At 44.8% G+C, this 19,345-nt stretch overlaps 1 protein-coding gene across 4 annotated transcripts in view; it reads right to left on the bottom strand.

The window, feature by feature from the left end:
- Positions 1–19,345, bottom strand: part of DAG1 (dystroglycan 1) — a 63,324-nt gene that overhangs the window by 43,347 nt on the left and 632 nt on the right. The window contains exon 1 of one of the 4 annotated variants that reach the window (XM_060161868.1): positions 13,271–13,401. The exons of the other annotated variants lie outside the window; for them this stretch is intronic. The gene's annotated coding sequence lies outside the window, so the exon portion shown is untranslated. Of the gene's footprint in view, positions 1–13,270; positions 13,402–19,345 lie in introns of those variants that run through there. 4 annotated transcript variants of the gene reach the window in all.

The following is a 19,345-nucleotide window of genomic DNA, read 5'->3' on the forward strand; positions in this document are numbered from 1 at the left end:
TTAAGGAGGAAAAAACTGTCAGGTACCTCCTCAACCAGAACTGATCATCAAGACAAACCAGCAACTTGTGCCTACTCACATGGGGCTATCAAAGGTGTTATTAGGACAACTGAGGAATCTGAGTATGGAATGTAGATTAGATATTAAACCAATATTAAATTTCCCTCATATTGACAGATATATTGTCATTATGTAAGAGAATATTCTTATTCTTAGGAAATACACAATTAGGTATTTAGGAGTAAAGGGGCATGATGTTTGCCAATCACTCATAGATGGTTCAGGGAAAAAATGTACAGAGTGAAAAGAAACAGAATGACAAAGCGAAAACGAGGCAAAATGTAAACAAATGGTAACTCAAGGTAAAGCGTATTTACGAGTTTCTTGTACTACTTTTGCAATTTTTCTGCAGTTTGAAGTTATAACAAAATTTTAAGTTACAAAAATATAAACTGTGTGAAATGAAAAGAAAATAAGTGTTAAGAAAAAGGAACGTGGGGCATGGTCGGCCTCTCGTCTCAGAACGTCAGTTCTTCCCTGACGAAGCAGCAATATTCATCAACAGCTGTGAGGCAAAGTCAGCAGATGAGTTCTGTAAACGGTGATGGCCTAAGTAACCCTAATCCTACCACTTACCTCACACCCTCACACTTTGTCCACTAGCGTTCCAGATTCCAGGCACCAAGGCCCCTGACTTCATGATTCAAAACATAGCCCACCAGGACCCCAAGCCCTCCTTTATAAGGAGGGGGTATCTTAAAAGCTTTTCCCTCTAGAAACACTACAAGCACAAAATGTACAAAAAAGGACTTTGCTTTAAAAGTGACTCGGATTATAATGGAAGAAAATATCACACTGGGGCCTGAAATTACTACATTGGGCTATGTTTGCTCAAGATTAAAAATAGTTTCATCTTTCCTTCCCAGGAGCCTTCCCTCCTGGAGGAAAAAACCCCCAACCAGACCATCACCAAGTTCAGAGGTCCCAGAGCTAAACACAAAATATGGGCAGGCTGAAATCAGTGTTTCCCAGTATCAGATTCCCCATTAACAATCCCCGGGCATGATTCAGAAGATACACAGTAAGCCTCACAATGATGCCATCGGCTGTCTGGTCCTTTGAACTTAATGCAATAAAAATAATTCACATGGAGGTAAAACAAATTTCAATAATACACTAAGCCATAAGTGAAAAGGTGGTTTCCCTCCCAGGCCTTCAGGTAAGCAGGCTGGGTTTCTTCAGTAGTTCTCCACAAATGACACATTTAATGTATCTCTAAACACATAAACTAGTACATCTCTTTTTATTTCACTCAAAGTTCAAATGGTATCACATACTTCATAACTGTTACTTTTTAAAGTTTACTAGAACTGGAAGACCTCCGCCCCAGTGGGTGGATCCACTTCCTCACTACCCCCTGCTGCTTGTGGCACATACCTGTCTAAGTATCCTGCATATTTTGCTCTGAAGGGTGCTCTCTCCCTCTCAGCCTTGCATTCTTCTGGTAAGAAATCTGAGGATAAAATCCTAGATGTGGAATTGCTGGGCCAAAGGTTATGTATATTACAATTGCTAGATATTGGCAAAATACTCTTCAATTTACATTCCGACCTAAAGATATGAGTGACTTTTCTCTTACTTTCACTAAAATTGAGTTACTGTTATTGTTAAACTCCTTCATTAATAACATGAGATGGAAGAGAAAGGAGTGTGGGACAGGTTGAAAGAGCATGAGACAGTTTGTCCCTCTCATATTGTTGGATTAATGGGCATAGTGGGCAGCAGATATCATAAATTCAAGCTGGGAGTAATGGTATTTCATAGTTAGCCAGCATGAAAATATGGGAGGGTGAGCATCCAGATGACTAATGAATCAAAACATGGCACTATATTTTTCTAGTCAAACTTGACTGCCTCAGAGGAAAATTGCTATGGAAAATTTATGGGTTAATTACTCCAAATAATAAGTTATCTGTGGTGCTCTTTGCTCCTATTGTGGACCAGCCCTGTGGACCAGGGTACCTTCCGGGCCCACCCTAAACAACTCTGGGCTCAGGGCAGTGGGAACACAAATACAAGTGCTGAGCCCAAGGAGAACAGGAGAGGGAAGCTAGAGAGTATTTTGGAGCTCCCAAGTCTAATCTTCATACTGTAGCTTCACTGTTCTGAAAAACATTAACCTTTTCTAAATCATATTGCCAAACCTAAGTTTGAGGCCTATTGTTTTTCAACTGAGGGGCAGAGTCTGAGAGGAACGCTGGAGCCCGGCTATCCTGGAGGTCACACCCTCCAGACTCTTGGGGCAGTGGGGGAAGAACCATCTGTCCCTGGCCAGTGCAGCCACCTGGGACAAGCAGTTGTGTGTCTGAGCACAAAAGTACTCACCAATCCACTCTCATCTTTCACTCAGATCAGCCTAACTTGTACACATGAATGATTAATCCAACAGAAAGTGGTGCCCACAACAGTGATTGACATTCCAAAGTCCTAAGATGACCCTCCAACTCTATACCATGCTGGTTCCTGGTTCAAAAACTTCCTGGAAAAACCAGGGACATAGGCAACTCCAGCAAGATGAGGAGTAACAGGAACTGGGAACCACATCCTACCATGAGGACCATGATACAAACCCCTAGTGAAGAACACCAGGACCAGATAGGAGCATGAAGCCCTTCAGCAGCTGCTGTGGTTACATTACCTTCTATAGATACACACTAAACTACTGATGGATGAAATGACAGGATGTCTGAGATTTGCTTCAAAATAACAGAGGGGTGGGGTAGGGACAATAGTTGGGAGTGTGAATGGGCAAGACTTGCCAGTAGGTGATGGATGTTGGGGCTGGTGATAAGTACATGGGATTCGTTGTATTATTCTGTCTTTGAGTGTACTTGAAATTCTCCACAACAAGAAGATCAAAAATAAAATACAACAGAGACATACAGACAAAATTCCCAGTAATTAAAACATCAAGTATATCCAGCAATTCACTCTTAGATATATACTCAGAAGCCATGGACAAGAATGATTCATATCAGTATTATTCATGATAGTCAAAAATTAAAAACAACTCAAATGTCCACCAAGAGGAAAAGCAGTAAATTGTGGTATATTCATATGTGAAATACTATACAACAAAAGAGAACAAACTGCTGTACAGAACCACAAAGATGTCACAAACCTAACATTCAGCAAGAAAAGACAGGCACATGAAAGTACATATCATACTCTCTATCATTCCACTTACATAAAGGTCAAGAGTAGCAAAACTAAGCTCAAGAACAGAGGTCAGAAAAGTGGTTACCTCTAGGGAGATGCTGATTGGGTAAAGGCACAATAGAACCTACTGGAAATGTTTTGTATCTTGATCTGAGTGATATATACAATATCTAAAACTGTCAAGCTGTGCATTTATGATTTATGCATTTTGCTACAAGTAAATCTTGCTTCAATTGTTTTTAATAGTGACCAAAAAAAATCAAATACTGCTAGTTATCAGGAGATTCAGTGAAACAACTTCATCTATAACAGAATAGATTTTCAAAGCCTAAAGAATGAGATAATTCAGCTCTGGCCTGGGACAATTTTGATTGGAGCCTGCTACTTGCCTGCCACCTGCCCACACCTGAGGTGAAAGCAAGGACTCCCTCTAAGGACCTTCACTCTTAGCTGATCACAAACACCATAGAATACCAGAGCAGCCAACATCAGAAAACATAGCTTTAACTCCTGCTTCACCACCTAAGCAACTAGCTCTGGTTGTGGTCTTGACCTCACCAAATTCCAAGTAATGCAATTTTTAAAGGTAGTGATACAGATCTCTCACACAGGAGATTCAGCGCTTTCCTCACCGCCATGCCCGCTGCTGACACCCACTCCTTCAGGCAACTCCTGAGCAGTGCCCAGCAGCCTCTCCAGCCCTTCCACTAGCACAATCCACACCTCGCTAACTCTGGAATTCCTTACATTCTCCTCCCTAAAGGACAACCCTCAGAAAACTTGGATTCAAAACAAGAAAACAAAACCTGGTCTACTTCCTTAGGCCTAAGCAACCTTGATGGACATACAGGATGCAAAAATCTGAATTTACATGGCTTCAAAATTATTTAAGTATAAAAATAAATGGAATTTTAAATGTGTGAAATAATAGCACAACAAAAACTCCACAGGCACATGGTAAGTGTCACAGCACTGGGAAAAGCCCAGAAAAATCCTGGTACATCACAGGACATCTCTTCTCAGGGGCAGCTCCCATCTGAAGGGCAACGAGCTTACTATATACAAAGGTATAGGCCAGCCGTGAGCAGAGCCCTTTTCCTCCAGATCTTCACGGCAATAGTTGACCAGGCAGCAGCTCTCTGATGTGAGCACATAGTTGCCCTCACACCAGATACCGGCTTACGCTGCCCAACAAATTCTGGGGTAAGCTGGGGTGGGGCCTCCAGACAAGAAAGCCAGAACTAGCTGATGAGTTCCTGGGCCTGGAGCCTGAGCCTACTCTCAACACTCACTCTTGGACCTCCACATGCTCACATCTTCAGCTACCAGCCAGCAAGGCGACAACACTGGTAGCTGACATACCTCTCCATTCTGTAAGGCAAGTCTCTGTACCCAGAGACTGCTTGAGACCAGCAGGTGAGGCCATGACCACAGCCCACAAAGCTTTCTACTATCCACCCAACCTACCTGGTCTGATGGTGCAGATATGGGGAAAGACTAGATTCTGGCTGCTCTCTAAGCTCTATCCATTTCTCCATTTCCTTACCACTGGAGCTGTGTGGCCTACATGGAGAAGCAGGAAAATCCTCTAAAATAGCTTTCAAACACAAAGAAAATTTGTAAAACACAATGCTCATAAGACAGAGTTTGAGGAGACCATTTAAGTCATCAGGAGCTACACCTTCATTTTACAGATGGGTAAACCAAGGCTTCTACAGTCTCCCAGATGGTGAGCAATCACGCAGGATGAGCATTCCTCCCCTAAGTCTCAAACAACCTTTTCCCCATCACAATACCCTATCAACAAAAGAGGAAAGGAAGAGAGGAAAGCTGAAGAGGGGACAAGATGAGGGACAGACAATGAAAGGCAGAGGAGCTGAGAATGTGGGGAGAAGAGCAATGTGAAGGAAGAAGGGAGGGCCTGAGAGGGGGACAGCACTGTGAACCCATCTCAGTGAATTAGGCCAGAGAACACATCCAGGCTTTTCCTCTTCCAACACCTGTCACACTGTGCTGGGGAAACTGGTTTGACAAGGACCACAGAGCCACTTAGAGGCTGAGCTGGGCCTAGCCTCTCCTCAGGCCCCACTGTCCTGCCACAGAAGTGGTGCTCTGGGTACCTGCTATGAGCAAAATACGGAACAAAAGGAAAGCAGCACTCCGGAGGAAAGACCCAAACCACCTCAGCCTTGCCAAAGGGACCAAACCTGAGGCTGATCAAGCCTTTGGATCCAGCTGCTGATTCACAGGAAATACAGAGAAGAGCATGCTCAACTGCACCCTGGGACACAATCTGCTAAATCTGGACTGTGAGAGATTCCACAGGTCTAAGGGCCCAGGTTCTTCAGCAGATAATTGCAAGGAAAAGGGACAGAGGGGAGAAAATGCAGATAAAGAAACTTACAAGATATGACAACTTTAAAAAAAATGGACAAAATTAAACTGCAGTGCCTAAGGATACACATTTGGGAGATAAAACCATTAAAAAAAAAGTAAGAAAATGGCTACAAAAAGACAGGATGGGGTCACTTTGGGAAGGAAAGGGAGAGGGGGCTGTGGCAGGGTTGGGGCTCACAGAGAAGCCTCTGGTGGAACCAATAAAGTTCTATTTCATGACCTTATAATTCACTAAGCTCTACTTTTTTTGGGGGGAGGGTGGTCTTGTTTTCTCCATTTTTGTTTAATTTTACACTAGTAAAGTTTTTTAAAAGTTAAAAAATAGGGCTTCCCTGGTGGCGCAGTGGTTGAGAGTCCGCCTGCCGATGCAGGGGACACGGGTTCGTGCCCCGGTCCGGGAAGATCCCACATGCCGCGGAGCGGCTGGGCCCGTGAGCCATGGCCGCTGAGCCTGTGTGTCCGGAGCCTGTGCTCCGCAACGGGAGAGGCCCACGTACCGAAAAAAAAAAAAAAAAAGAAAAAAGAAAAACCACCTACTGAATGAATGAACAAATAACTGAAACCCAGCGACAACAGGGCCTGCTGGGTGCCAAAAGACAGTCCCCTCCATAGTTCATGGGCTAGCCTGTCTTGCAAGGCTGCTTAACAGCCAATATTTCATCTTAAACACTTCCTAGATCAAATTCCTTTTTTCTTTAACTTTTTCCAATTATAAACATATATTCATTAGGTAAGCTAATGCATGTAAAGGACCTGACACAAAATACACTACTTAAAATATATATACAAAATACAAACAATCTTAATCCAGCCACCCATAATCTCTGACGGGTGTAATATTTCCGTGCTTCAGACAACCTACAAGAGCAGACTAGCTAAGGAACATGGACATCACTATGTATACCACTGGGCATCCTGCTTTCTCCACCCCAGATCCAAATTTGAAATAAAACTGCCAAGGTCAATAATCCCCCCACAATGACAAGGAGTCTGCAGTGACTGCAGTAGAAATGGACTTACTTTCACAGCAGGGTTTCTTCTCTTGTACTGAGAATCAGCTCTGGCACAGTGGCCTCCTCTGCACTGCCCTGCACTGCCCCAGGACTACTCCCAGGCTGGGAGAAGGCCTGTGGGCTCTGCTTCCCCTCTATCCTATCAGAGGATTTAGAGTGAGCATTTAGAGATTTTCAGCTCCCCGCTGGTGGTATCATGTCATTTTCTTATCTGATAACAGCCAATAGCTTTACCCTCACCTGCCTCTAAAACAAAGATCAGAGACCAAATGCCTTCACTATCTGGAAATCACCTGGAGCCCTCTCCAGTGGGAACCCACAGGCAGCTCCCCCTGAACACAGATTCATAAAACCCGGCGTCTTCATCATCTGGAGGCTGAAACCCCATTTTTGTCTTTAGGATAATCATCCTCTGCTCAGAAGTTGGGCACCGGTGCCTGTACCCTCATCTTCCTCCCACCCCGGAGCTCTATGCTCAATTTGTCCCTCAAGGAGTCAAGGAAACCCAAAATACTTTAGGTTTCCAGGGAGGATGCTGACTTTACAGAGTAAGGTTCTGACATTCCAGACTGAGCTCATCCTCCTATACAACAAACAAAAAAGTCTTAAAATTTCTGTTCTAAAGAGTTCCAACACTACAGCTCAGCTGAATTACATGCTCCAGGTACAGAATCTGCTGCTGCCCAACGTTCAACCAGGAGCACTCACTTGCTCCAAGTCTCTTAAAATGCATCTGTTGACTGAAAAGTCAAAGTTACCTATTATAAACTACCTAGGCAAGAAGTCATATGGTCACATGGGGAAAAAATAAGTAGAGGTATAGCTCTTTGAAAACCAAGGGCTTTTCACACCAGACATGCACTGCTGTTGATAACTCAAACAGAAATAAACATTATACTAAAAAGGGAAACAAAGCAGTTCCAGGCACTCAACTCATGCAGCAACCTTGCCAGTCCATGCTCCTTCTACTGCACTAGTGAGGTTCAAGAAAACAAACCTGGGCACACAAAGAATTTCCAAAGAAACTCCTTAAAAATATAAACAGTACTGTAAAGTTAACAGAATCCTTGGTCCTCAAACTATTTTTGTCCTTTATTCGTCTCGATGGGGCCAGTGCCTCCAGGACGATGCACCCCAATAAGGCACCACAGCACTCAAAGCTCCACAGGTGGGCAGCTTCCCTGGTGGCGCAGTGGTTAAGAATCCGCCTGTCAATGCAGGGGACAGGGGTTCGAGCCCTGGTCCGGGAAGATCACACATGCCACAGAGCAACTGAGCCCATGCACCACAACTACTGAGCCTGCGTGCGCGCCTAGAGCTGGTGCTCCGCAACAAGAGAAGTCACCAAAATGAGAAGGAGCCCGCGCACCACAGCGAAGAGTAGCCCCTGCTCGCTGCAACTAGAGAAAAACCATGCAGCAACGAAGACCCAATGCAGCCAAAAATAAATAAATTTTATTAAAAAAAAAAGCTCCACAGGTGAGCAAGCAGTCAAGCTAGAGCTGCTTTCTGAGAGGTATCAATGGGCTCACGTCTAAGGCTTTTTTTTTTAATAAGATTCTACTTGGTACATATAAAATATGATCTATTATGTATGTAATTATAAACCACAATAAAAAAACACCCCTGAACCAATCACTTAACCTAAGAAATATGTCCAGCCTTTATTAAATATCGGACTCTCAGTTTACACTAGAAAAAGGATAAGTGTAATAACAGTAGCAATTATGGAGAGGTGTAGGGCATATTACTAGGAAGCTTTTATTTCCTCCTCAGCAGCCTATGGGGAGGATATTCTATCCCAATTTTGCTGAGGCAGAGAGGTCAAGGGCCTTACTTAAGGCCACATCAGGATGGGAGGGTTCCAAGGGACTCAGTACCTCTGGTAGGTTCCTTCCTCAGGCTCGAGTTTCTACTGCTGAGGGTAGTCAGTGTTTTCATTGTCCAACCTCGTCACACTTGTACCAAAAATCTTGCCTGTCTTGCCAAAAAGCAAGGGTTCAGTGGGTAGACCTCACCTCTTGGGAAGTCATGACCCAAAAGACCATAGCATGACCAGGCACTATCTGAAAGAACAGTTCTTCTTTAGAAAACTCAATACCATTTTATAACAAGTGCTGGCATTTGCAGTGTGATCTCAGCATGGCAAATATGTTTTATTCCTTTATTTGATAAAAACAAGTGCCACTCCCATCTTAAAACAGAGAAGGAAACGTATCACTCTGATCAGATAGCAGGTTAAAATAGGCTAGAATTTTTTTTTTCCTGTAATAAAAGAAAGAAAAAAGGTAGGAGGAAGGCAAACATCCAGGGCAGTGCCAGTGCCAGCTGCTCCTTTCACAAGACACTTCCACAGAAGACAAAGAAATTGTACATATTGAAGCATCATGGAAAGAATGGAATTTTTTTTTACTATGATCAGGAACAATTTCCAGGACCATTCCGAAGTCAACCTACCTGAGTTTTAGAGGAGCAAATTTCTCAGCAGCCTTCCATGCAATCAATATAGACCTCAAGTAGAAAAGCCCTTCGCCAATTCCAGAAAGGTCTGACTAGGCCTCCTCCATCCCCGCTACCACCACCACCAACTCACTCACCTACCCTTCATGGAACCTGCTAAACAACAGCTGGTCACAACTCTGGCTCCTTATCTGAAGTCAACACCCCCGAAAGACAAACAGCCAGTGACCTCTATCTGTTCACTCATCAAAACCAAAAATATCTCATACATTTTTTTTCCAGGGACACACTTGCCTGGGGTCAGGAGAAGAACTGTCTGATGGGTAAGGCAGTCTGATATCAGGAGTGAGCTCCCATATCCGGAACAAACCTGTTTTTTAAAAAGTTGAGTCTCTCTGGCTTCCCCTACGCCATATTCTGGCATTTCACATCTTCAACAAGTTCTACAGTTGATTAAGGCCAAAATAAGTTTTTCCTTGGCTTTACTGAGATATAATTGAAGGCCAAAATAAATTTGAAAAACAAGAGTTTGAAGTCCAATTTCATTCACAAATAGATTAATCCTATGCCTCCCAGCGGATTCAGAATACTGGGCCTCCCCAGTGGCCTGGAGGAACTGCCCAGCCTCCTGTGACCTGGCACTCAGTCACCCTTGGGAGCAGCAGGCCTGCCTCTCCAAATATGGCCTGAGATCTGCAGTAAGAGTGAGCTCAGGCCTGCAAAAGGGTCCACAAGAATGTTTACCAAGACTGACAAACTTAGAGGGCAGCCCCAGGAGCAAAGAAAGCACAAGCACCATCCCTCAGAACACTCCTGAACAGCAGGGCAGCACGTGAGGAAATGACTGCTTGCTGGGCTTCTGGCCCCTCAGCACCCTGTAACCAGAGCAGACCAACAGAGAGGCCATGGCAGGCCTGACACTTAAGCGGAGGGCTGTGCACAGCCCACAATGGGCCCCATTCTCCCTGGAAGCTCATGGCAGGAGGGCAGAGGGGAGGCCAGGACATTCCTTCACCCCCTCACATGGAGGGAAAGGGCACAGGCAGCCCAGGGTATCAGAGGCCTGCATAAGAAGAAAGCCTGAGCAGCCATTTTTCTATCCAGCTGCACAAATCAAAAAGGGCCCCTCCTAAAAAAGCAGAAGGGAGTCCTGAGGTGCCAACTGATTAAGTCATGCGGATTAGATGACCTACACAGGAGTCCTCTCTCTGGGCAGCAGTGCCCAACCAGAAGGAAAAAAAAAACACCACCACCACTCAGGGCGTTGAGGGGACAAGGGACCCCACATCCCCCGTCAGCCCAGGGCTGGTACTACAAGCAGAACAATCAACTTTTCCTACTAAAGATTTCTTCCCAGTGCCAAGGAATCCAGTCACTTTTTAAACTACTTTTAAAACTGGAAAAAGCACATGTTCAGACTGGCAAACACAGTATGTTAAGTCTATACTATTGGGACTTCCCTGGTGGTCCGGTGGTTAAGAATCCGCCTTCTGGGCTTCCCTGGTGGCGCAGTGGTTGAGAGTCTGCCTGCCGATGCAGGGGACGCGGGTTCGTGCCCCGGTCCAGGAGGATCCCACATGCCGCGGAGCGGCTGGGCCCGTGAGCCATGGCCGCTGAGCCTGCACATCCGGAGCCTGTGCTCCGCAACGGGAGAGGCCACAACAGTGAGAGACCCGCGTACCGCAAAAAAAAAGAAAAAAAGAAAAAAGAATCTGCTTTCTAATGTAGGGGACCCGGTTCGAACCCTGGTCGGGGAACTAAGATCCCACATGCTGTGGGACAACTAAGCCTGTGCACTCTGGTGCCCGAGTGCCACAACTAGAGAGAAGCCCGCTCACCATAACAGAAGACCCCCACATGCCACAATGAAGACCCAATGCAGCCAAATAAACAAAAAATATATATATATATATATTTTTTTTAAGTCTATACTATTGACCCTTCTGACAAAATATTGTGATCTCTTCCAGGTAAGCAGAAGCAACAGCTGGTAGCACAATCCAGAGAAGGAAAGGAGACAGGAATCCTACTGTTATCTATTTGTGACTTTAGTGAATTCTATTTTTAGATCTTTATTAAAGAGCTTCTCTTCTAGTCTCCTCTTACCAAATTTCTCTCCTCAGGCAATTCAATCTTCACAATATTGCTCAAAAGTCTAAAAATATAAGACGCTTATTCAGGTATGCTTAACATAACAGATAAAGCAAAGTTCACTACACTTCCTCGTTTTCCACAAGACTCAGAATCCACCCCTGTTCAAGGGCTACTCATCAGGCTGGTCTCCACCATTAAAAAATCCAGTAAGCAAGAGACTTCTCTGGCAGTCCAGTGGTTAAGACACCATGCTTCCAATGCAGGGGGCAGGGGTTCGATCCCTGGTCAGGGAACTAAGATCCCACATGCCGCACGGCAAAGCCAAAAAAATCCAGTAAGCAAGGCTCCCTGAGGTCAGGGCAGATCCGATGCAAAGACAATCTACCAGCCCAAGCAGGAGTATACACAAGACATTTACAGTGACGAGAGATGCATGTTTTATAAAAGCATTTCATAGTATAATAAGGGCCCAGAAAATGGATGGTATACCGGGTGCTGATTAACAGCCAAATAAAAAGGAACCAGTATTTGCAATTCCATTATTAACTTTATCATTTTTCTTGGCAAAAACTGGTTAGAGAATCAACCCAGCCCTGGAGAACAACTAAGCTAATTAAAAGAGACATTTATGAAAACCAAGGCAGAGCTGGTTCACTTCTGTCATAGACAGCCTTGGGAATCTTCTTAAGTAATCCCATATCAACCCCTGGAATTCCTAGAGTAAATGTTCCCAGTACAGTGAGAGGTAAAACAGAGACAACCATAACATTTGCCAAAACAAGCATCTACCAATTCCACGAATCTGTTTCAATACATATTAGAAAGAACTTTGTAAGCAGTGCTTCTTGTTTGTCGATTCCCATACTGCATACATAAAAACTTAACATTCATAGAAATGAAGAGCAAATGCCAAAACAGACCAAGCTGGGCACTGGCCTCTCTTTCCCTGAGTATGACACATCCTTCCAAATGTTTCACTCATCCTTAAGCTCCCCTCAACTGGCACACTCCCCTATACTTAGGGTGTCCAAGGGCTGTGACTGCCTCAGGAAGAATGAAACTGTGGCTACACATACCCCCAATGGCAGAGAATATCGAGTCTAGGCCTCTACGTGACTATAAAAATTGCATACCCATGCAAGTCATAGAAAAGGAACTGGGGGAAATGTACACAGTGCTTAAAAATGAAAATCAATAAAAACCTGCCTTACTTGATGTTATAGATGTGCTCCTCCAAAACTGTAAGTCACACTGCACTTTTTTCAAAAGTTTTATATTTAATATTGCAGTAATAAAAAGATTCTAAAAAAACTTTATGCACAAAGATGTTAACTGCAACATTATCTATTATAACCAAAGTAAGATTAACAACCATGTAAGAACTGGGGACAGGTTAACCATCAAAAATGTTATATTGGGCTTCCCTTGTGGCACAGTGGTTGAGAGTCTGCCTGCCGATGCAGGCGACACGGGTTCATGCCCCGGTCCGGGATGATCCCACGTGCCGTGGAGCGGCTAGGCCTGTGAGCCATGGCCGCTGAGCCTGCGCGTCCGGAGCCTGTGCTCTGCAACGGGAGAGGCCAAAGCAGTGAGAGGCCCGCGTACCACCAAAAAAAAAAAAAAAAAGTTATATTTATAGAACAATGATCATGCTATAATGCTGGGAGGGCAAAAACAAGATTAAAAATTAAATTTATACTCTAACCTAAACTCAGTAAAAGCGTTGCCCAAGGGCCATCTCTGGAGGACACCCAGGAATCAGGGGATATCGGCTGCTCCTAGGGAGGGGAAGCAGGGACTTAGGGGGTGGGTGGAAGAAAGATTTCTTTCCCCTGTCCAATCCTTTTGAACTTTTTGAGTTTGAACCATGTGTTAGCATTTCCTATTTAAAGAAAGAATACAGTTGGGGGACAAGGGATTTTTCCCTTCCTTTCTACTTTTTTCTTCCACATTTATTTTAAATATATCTATTATTTAATACAGCTTTTCCCCCACTATAGTGTCTTAAAATTCCGTGATCATTTTGCCAAGTACGTGATTATCCACCATCTTTCTTTCACAGAAATCTCCCTTTTCGAGTAACTTACCTCACCTTCTAGTGCTATAAAAGCCTTATCTTGGGGGGACTTCCCTGGCGGTCCAGTGGTTTAGACTCTGTGCTTCCACTGCAGGGGACACAGGTTTGATCCCTGGTTGGGGAACCTAAGATCCTGCATGCTGTGCAGCACAGCCAAAAAAAAAAAAAAAAAAAAGCCTTATCTTCCTGGAGAACAGAGGCCCTACAGGAAAAGAAGGAACCAATATTGGTGAAAGCCCACAACCGAAATAGAATTACATACACCACAATGACCACCTCCAAAGGAAGTGGGGAATGCCACTCAGTCTCCCGCCCACACCACCGATCAGTCACCCTTTATTGTCAAAGGGTAATAATGAAAATGAAATGTATTCTGTAGAGTCAATTCAGGACCAAAAATTATAAACAGCTTCAAAAATATAAAATTAATTCCAATGTCTAAAATTTAGACAGTGGTATTTTCAAAATCAATTAGCTCAAGAAGGTATAACTGAGAAGCAAAACCTCAACACTAGTAAATGCACCCCATGATGTATAGGATAAAGGCATTATCATAAAAGTGATTTTTTTAGGGACTTCTCTGGTGGTCCAGTGGGTAAGACTCTGTGCTCCCAATGCAGGGGGCCCGGGTGCAATCCCTGGTCAGGGAACTAGATCCCGCATGCGTGCCGCAACCAAGAGTCCACATTCCGCAACTAGGAAGCCCGCATGCCACAAGTAAGAAGTCCGCATGCTGCAACTAAGACCTGGCACCGCCAAAATTTCTTTTTTTTTTTTTTTTTGCGGTACGCGGGCCTCTCACTGTTGTGGCCTCTCCCGTTGTGGAGCACAGGCTACAGACGCGCAGGCTCAGCAGCCGTGGCTCACGGGCCCAGCCTCTCCGTGGCATGTGGGATCTTCCCGGACTGGGGCACGAACCCGTGTCCCCTCCATCGGCAGGAGGACTCTCAACCACTGCGCCACCAGGGAAGCCCCAAAATTTTTTTTAAAAACTGATTTTTTATATTCAGTTGATATTCCCACTAGAATCCTATTTTTAAAATATAAATTAAGTCAACATACTGCAAAAGTTTCATTCAGATTTACTTCACTCCAACAGAGAACACACAACAGTTTCACCAATTTAGACACGCTCTGTTCATGATATTGTACCAGAGCATCCCATCCATCCTTCCACCCTGGACCCAGAGCAAGGCTAAGAAAATGCTTAGTTATCAAACCTAAGAAACAGGAAAAGAGGAAACCCTATTCGTTAAGGCTAAATTAAGCACTCTAGCTGGTGTAATTTTGTAAACTACTCTAAAATCCTATTTATAGAAATTGCTATCTGAGCAGTATTACTGACTAATGATCAGAGTGAAGAGGGACTGTCAAAAGGCAAAGCAGGTTATGCAACTCACAGGAAGACTGCTTTAAATCAATACCCAGAGGCATGCGCACACAAAGACCTACTGGGAAATGACCAGATCAATCAGTGGTATATTCAAAACCACCATCACCTTACTCCAGAACTGAAGTGTCAACACAGGAAAAGCAGAGAAAGATGGGGGCTTAAGAAGCAACAGCACAGGGGCTTCCCTGGTGGCGCAGTGGTTAAGAATCCGCCCGCCAATGTAGGGGACACGGGTTCAAGCCCTCATTCAGGAAGATCCCACATGCCACGGAGCAACTAAGCCCGTGTGCCACAACTACTGAGCCTATGCTCTACAGCCCATGAGCCACAACTACTGAGCCCGCAAGCCACAACTACTGAGCCCACGTGCTACAACTACTGAAGCCTTTAGGTCTAGTCCGCAACAAGAGAAGCCACCGCAACGAGAAGCGTGCGCACCGCAATGAAGAGTAGCCCCTGCTCGCCACAACTAGAGAAAGCCCATGTGCAGCAACGAAGACCCAACGCAGCCAAAAATAAAATAAATTTATCAAAAAAAAAAAAAACTTAAAAAAAAAAAAAGAAGCAACAGCACAATAACACTGGCAAAGGCACAGAAACACTCTTTAACATGGAGGAGGGAGAACACTTATTCCAGAAAAGGAGGGAGAAATCCTTGACCAATATACAGGACACACTGAAGACCATACTACCTGTATTCTCATTTTGAGTTCCCTTAAGGTTCAATACTCTACACCCCATCTGAGTCCCCTTCGACGTTCACACCACCATTTCTTTCTCCTTTGATACTCTGGAAGACTCCAGCCTCCAAGCAGTCATGCTCTGTAGTGGCTCAAATCTAAACAATGTGCCCCAGAACCTGGAATATTGAATCAAACTTCTCATTGCTGACTTCCTATACTGGCTAGAAAAAAACTCATGAGACTTCACTCTTATTCTTGCCCATCCACAAAATGTATCTGTCAACACTTGCAATTCCACTAGGCTAGTTATGTGCCTCTTATCAAGAAGGCTATGACCAAAAAATCCCCCAAAAAACCCAACTTAAAAAAGCAAGCACAGGTATAGGGGCTCTAACTTCACACCATCACGGGCCACCTTCAGTTTGCCTTGCACAGGTCAAATCTGTGAGCCAGTGGCCATTCTTTAACTGAATCCAGTCTAAAGCTACATTACGGGGGACTTCCCTGGTGGCCCAGTGGTTAAGAATCCGCCTACCAATGCAAGGGATGCAGGTTCGATTCCAGGGCGGACAACTAAGCCCACGCTCTAGAGCCCATGTGCCACAACTAGAGAGAAGCCCAAGCACTGCAATGAAGAGCCCGTGCACCGCAACGAAAAGATCCCACATGCCGCAACAAAGATCCCCCGTGCCGCAACTAAGACTCAATGCAGCCAAATAAATAAATAAATATTAAAAAATAAAGCTACATTACACCCACCATGATTCTGAGTATCCAAAACTATAGACATTTTAATTCAAACTATTCCTCTACCTACCAAGTGGGTCAACAAATCATGCTTTCTCTTTCATAAGTTCACTTCTTCCTTGCCATCTTACCTGCCTGCCACAAAGACTCAAGCCTTCCCCCATTCCCATTCCTGCAGTCTAGGGGGCCCCTCTTTTTTTTTTTTTTGGCCTCACCACTCAACTTGTGGGATCTTAGTTCCCCGACCAGGGATTAAACCCAGCCCTCCGCAATGAAAGTGCAGTCTAACCACTGGACCACTGGGGAATTCTCTAGGGGCCCCTCTTTATTTGGAGTTTCTCAAGTCCTCACCAGTGCTTGGCTGATGTAGCCTTACATCCTCATCTTTTCACTGTCAACCTCCTGCCTCTTCCACTCAGTGGTAGACCCCTGCTGGTACCAGAACCATTCAGGTCCCTAACATCTGCTGAACTGGCTCATCTTGAACCTTCTTTATCTCTCTCCACTCCTCTGCTGACCACTGTTCTTGTTCAGATCCAGTGTCTCCCCCACTGGACCACAGCAGTAACCAACCTGCCTCTGGTCCAGCCCAGCCTCAACATTCACAGTGAGGGCTCACTTCTTAAAACACAGAGCTGATCCCATCACAGCTGTGCTCCGAGATCTTCAAGGTTTCCTATTCTTACATAACATCAAACTCCTCCACGTGGCATTCTGACTGCAACCCAACCTTCCAGAACATACAAAAAAAAAAGTGCCCAGTCTTCTCCCTCCCACCCCTTTCCTCTGCTCATTTCTTCTTCCGCCAAATTGTGACCTTGTTGTCACCACTCCTTCACCAATCAAACCACTAACCGTTCTTGAAGGTCTAGCCCAATGCAGTTCTTCCCTAAAGTCTGCCCTCTCCAGCCTAGGACCCAAGTTCCTTGGCTTACTTCAGCATGGTACCCAGAGCAACCAGCACAGGCCTCAAGAAGGCTCTGACAAACCCTAGGTTTCTGAAAAATGGTCCCTCACAACATGTTCCTGGAGTTCCACATGGGATCACTGATCACCTTCCCATATCGTCCTGGCATTCTGCCCACCACCAGACACCTGGGCTTGGTCTTTGCCAGAGAAGGACCCAACTGAGGCCACCATTATTAGTCTGATATAACAGAAACACAGATGGGTACAGCCAAATGTTCAGCCTGGGTTCAAATCCTAATTCTGCCACATGACAGTTGTGTGACCTTGGGAACATTCCTTCATCTATGACTCAGTTTGCTAAGCCACTATAAAGGATTCTCATAAGCATTAGCAATGGTGCATGTAGAGCAGAAACACAGAAGGCCCTCGACTGTGGCTGATGTAGATCCATCGTGTCACTGGCCCAGAGTACAGGGAAGGGTGGAACAACTGTGAGGTAAAGGACTGAACATGCTCCCATCTGCCTCAACAAGGATGAACACATATCTACTCTCAGGGGTTAATATACCAGCCCTGCCCAAGAGGAAATGCAATGCCCCCAGTTCAAGTGAGAAATAAGGTTGTTAAAGGTTTTTAACAAACAAATGCCATGCTTCTCCTTTTCTAAATAATCCCAGTTTAAGTGGCCCCAGGGTCCCTCCAAATCCCACCATATTCAATGTTTAAGAGGCACTAGCAAACCTGCAGAAGACGTGGTTTAAAGCTTTGGTCATGCTAAATATTCTGGCCCACACATTCCTGAATGCAGTCTCCTCCCCCATCACAGCCTGGTATTCCCTTTGCTCAAACTTTTCAGCCAGTCTTTTGAGCTGGCTCCTTCTCCCTCCTCTCTCCTCTAAGGGCCAACCTCAGAGCCAGAGGTCCTTTTCCCATCCCCTCCCTGCCACGACCTATGTGGCCACCAACAAAATCTTTCTAAACATGGGTCTGGACTATACCACTCAACTGAGGAAAAGCATTCCCAGACTCCTGCACCTTGAGTATGAAGTCTGAACTACTAAGCACAACAAGAAAGGCCTGGGGCTCCCACCTGTCATGCTGGAGGACTTACACGTGCTACTTTAGGCACTCATATACATGTGGTTCCCTGTGTCCAGAACTTGCTGTCCCCCAGCTAATTTCTGCTGGCCCTGCAAGCCTCAGCTCAGGAATTCCCTTTCTCCTCAGGCTCCCAAGCACCATCTGAGCACACTTAGTGGGCAGACACTATCAATCATAGGTTCCCCATCCCCCACTGTCCACGAACCTGAGTTCCTTAAGGGCAGAACCAGTCTCTTGGGTCCCCTGGACCTACCACAGAATTTGGTAAGCAGTGAAGCCAAATATTTGTTAAATAAATGAAATGTATTTTGCTAAATCAATTTTTCAGAGCAGTAAAGACTGGCTCTCTGCCTCTTTCAACAGAGGCACGTAACAACACAAGCCTTCATGTTCCAACCAGATGTTTGTTGCCTATATAGTAATGCTTACTCCTTTCTTACAGTAACCCACAGGCCTTAAACAGGCTCATACCATGCATCCAACTCCCTCCTCAAATCTCACTCCTCCAAGAAATGCCTCCTCAGCCTCCTTTAAGCATGTAGGCCAGGAGCTCTTATTACTTGGCTCCAAGGCAAACAAAGTTCAATTCAACTTCTCCATATTCAAACTATGCCTCCAATGTTCAATTCTTTTTCTAAAAAAGGACATCCCAAAATTATGTCTCTGAACGCTGAGCATAGAACCACCTGATAAAGTTACAACATCCGATCTACACCAAACTCCAAAGCACCTGGTAGCACATCCAACTCTTTATCTGGACTTAGGTCCTATAAACACCACCCTCCCTGCAGAGTTTAGCTTCCATGCCAGGAATCACGTCTACTCGCTTATTTAGGGAAACAGCAGGCCGGACTCTTAAGTTAGAACTCTAGACTATAACCGTGCTGTCCCAGGCTGTAGCTCTCACCAAGGCAAAACTTCATGATCACCATTAAAACTAATTCTGAAGTAACTTTACAAATCTAAGAGCTTCTCAAGTCACAGAATTAAAATATGCATTTTAAATTAGTAGTTGACTTCGTATGAAATTAACTCGGAATTTACGGCAGAAGGATTCTAAACCGAAAGAGCATTTTCTCTGGAGACATTTTCCAGATATACCCGCGGGTGAATATGGTTTTCCAAACACCAAAGAAGCCCAAGTGTGTATGTGTGTGAATGGGTGACCCCAAGGCTCTGAGCGGCTCAGGATATAGCGGCTGCGGCGCCTCCTGAGGGGCTCAATGCCCCATCCTCGAGCTCTGGCCAAATT

The sequence above is a fragment of the Lagenorhynchus albirostris genome, chromosome 10 (assembly GCF_949774975.1).
Source record: "Lagenorhynchus albirostris chromosome 10, mLagAlb1.1, whole genome shotgun sequence".
Lineage (NCBI taxonomy): Eukaryota > Metazoa > Chordata > Mammalia > Artiodactyla > Delphinidae > Lagenorhynchus > Lagenorhynchus albirostris.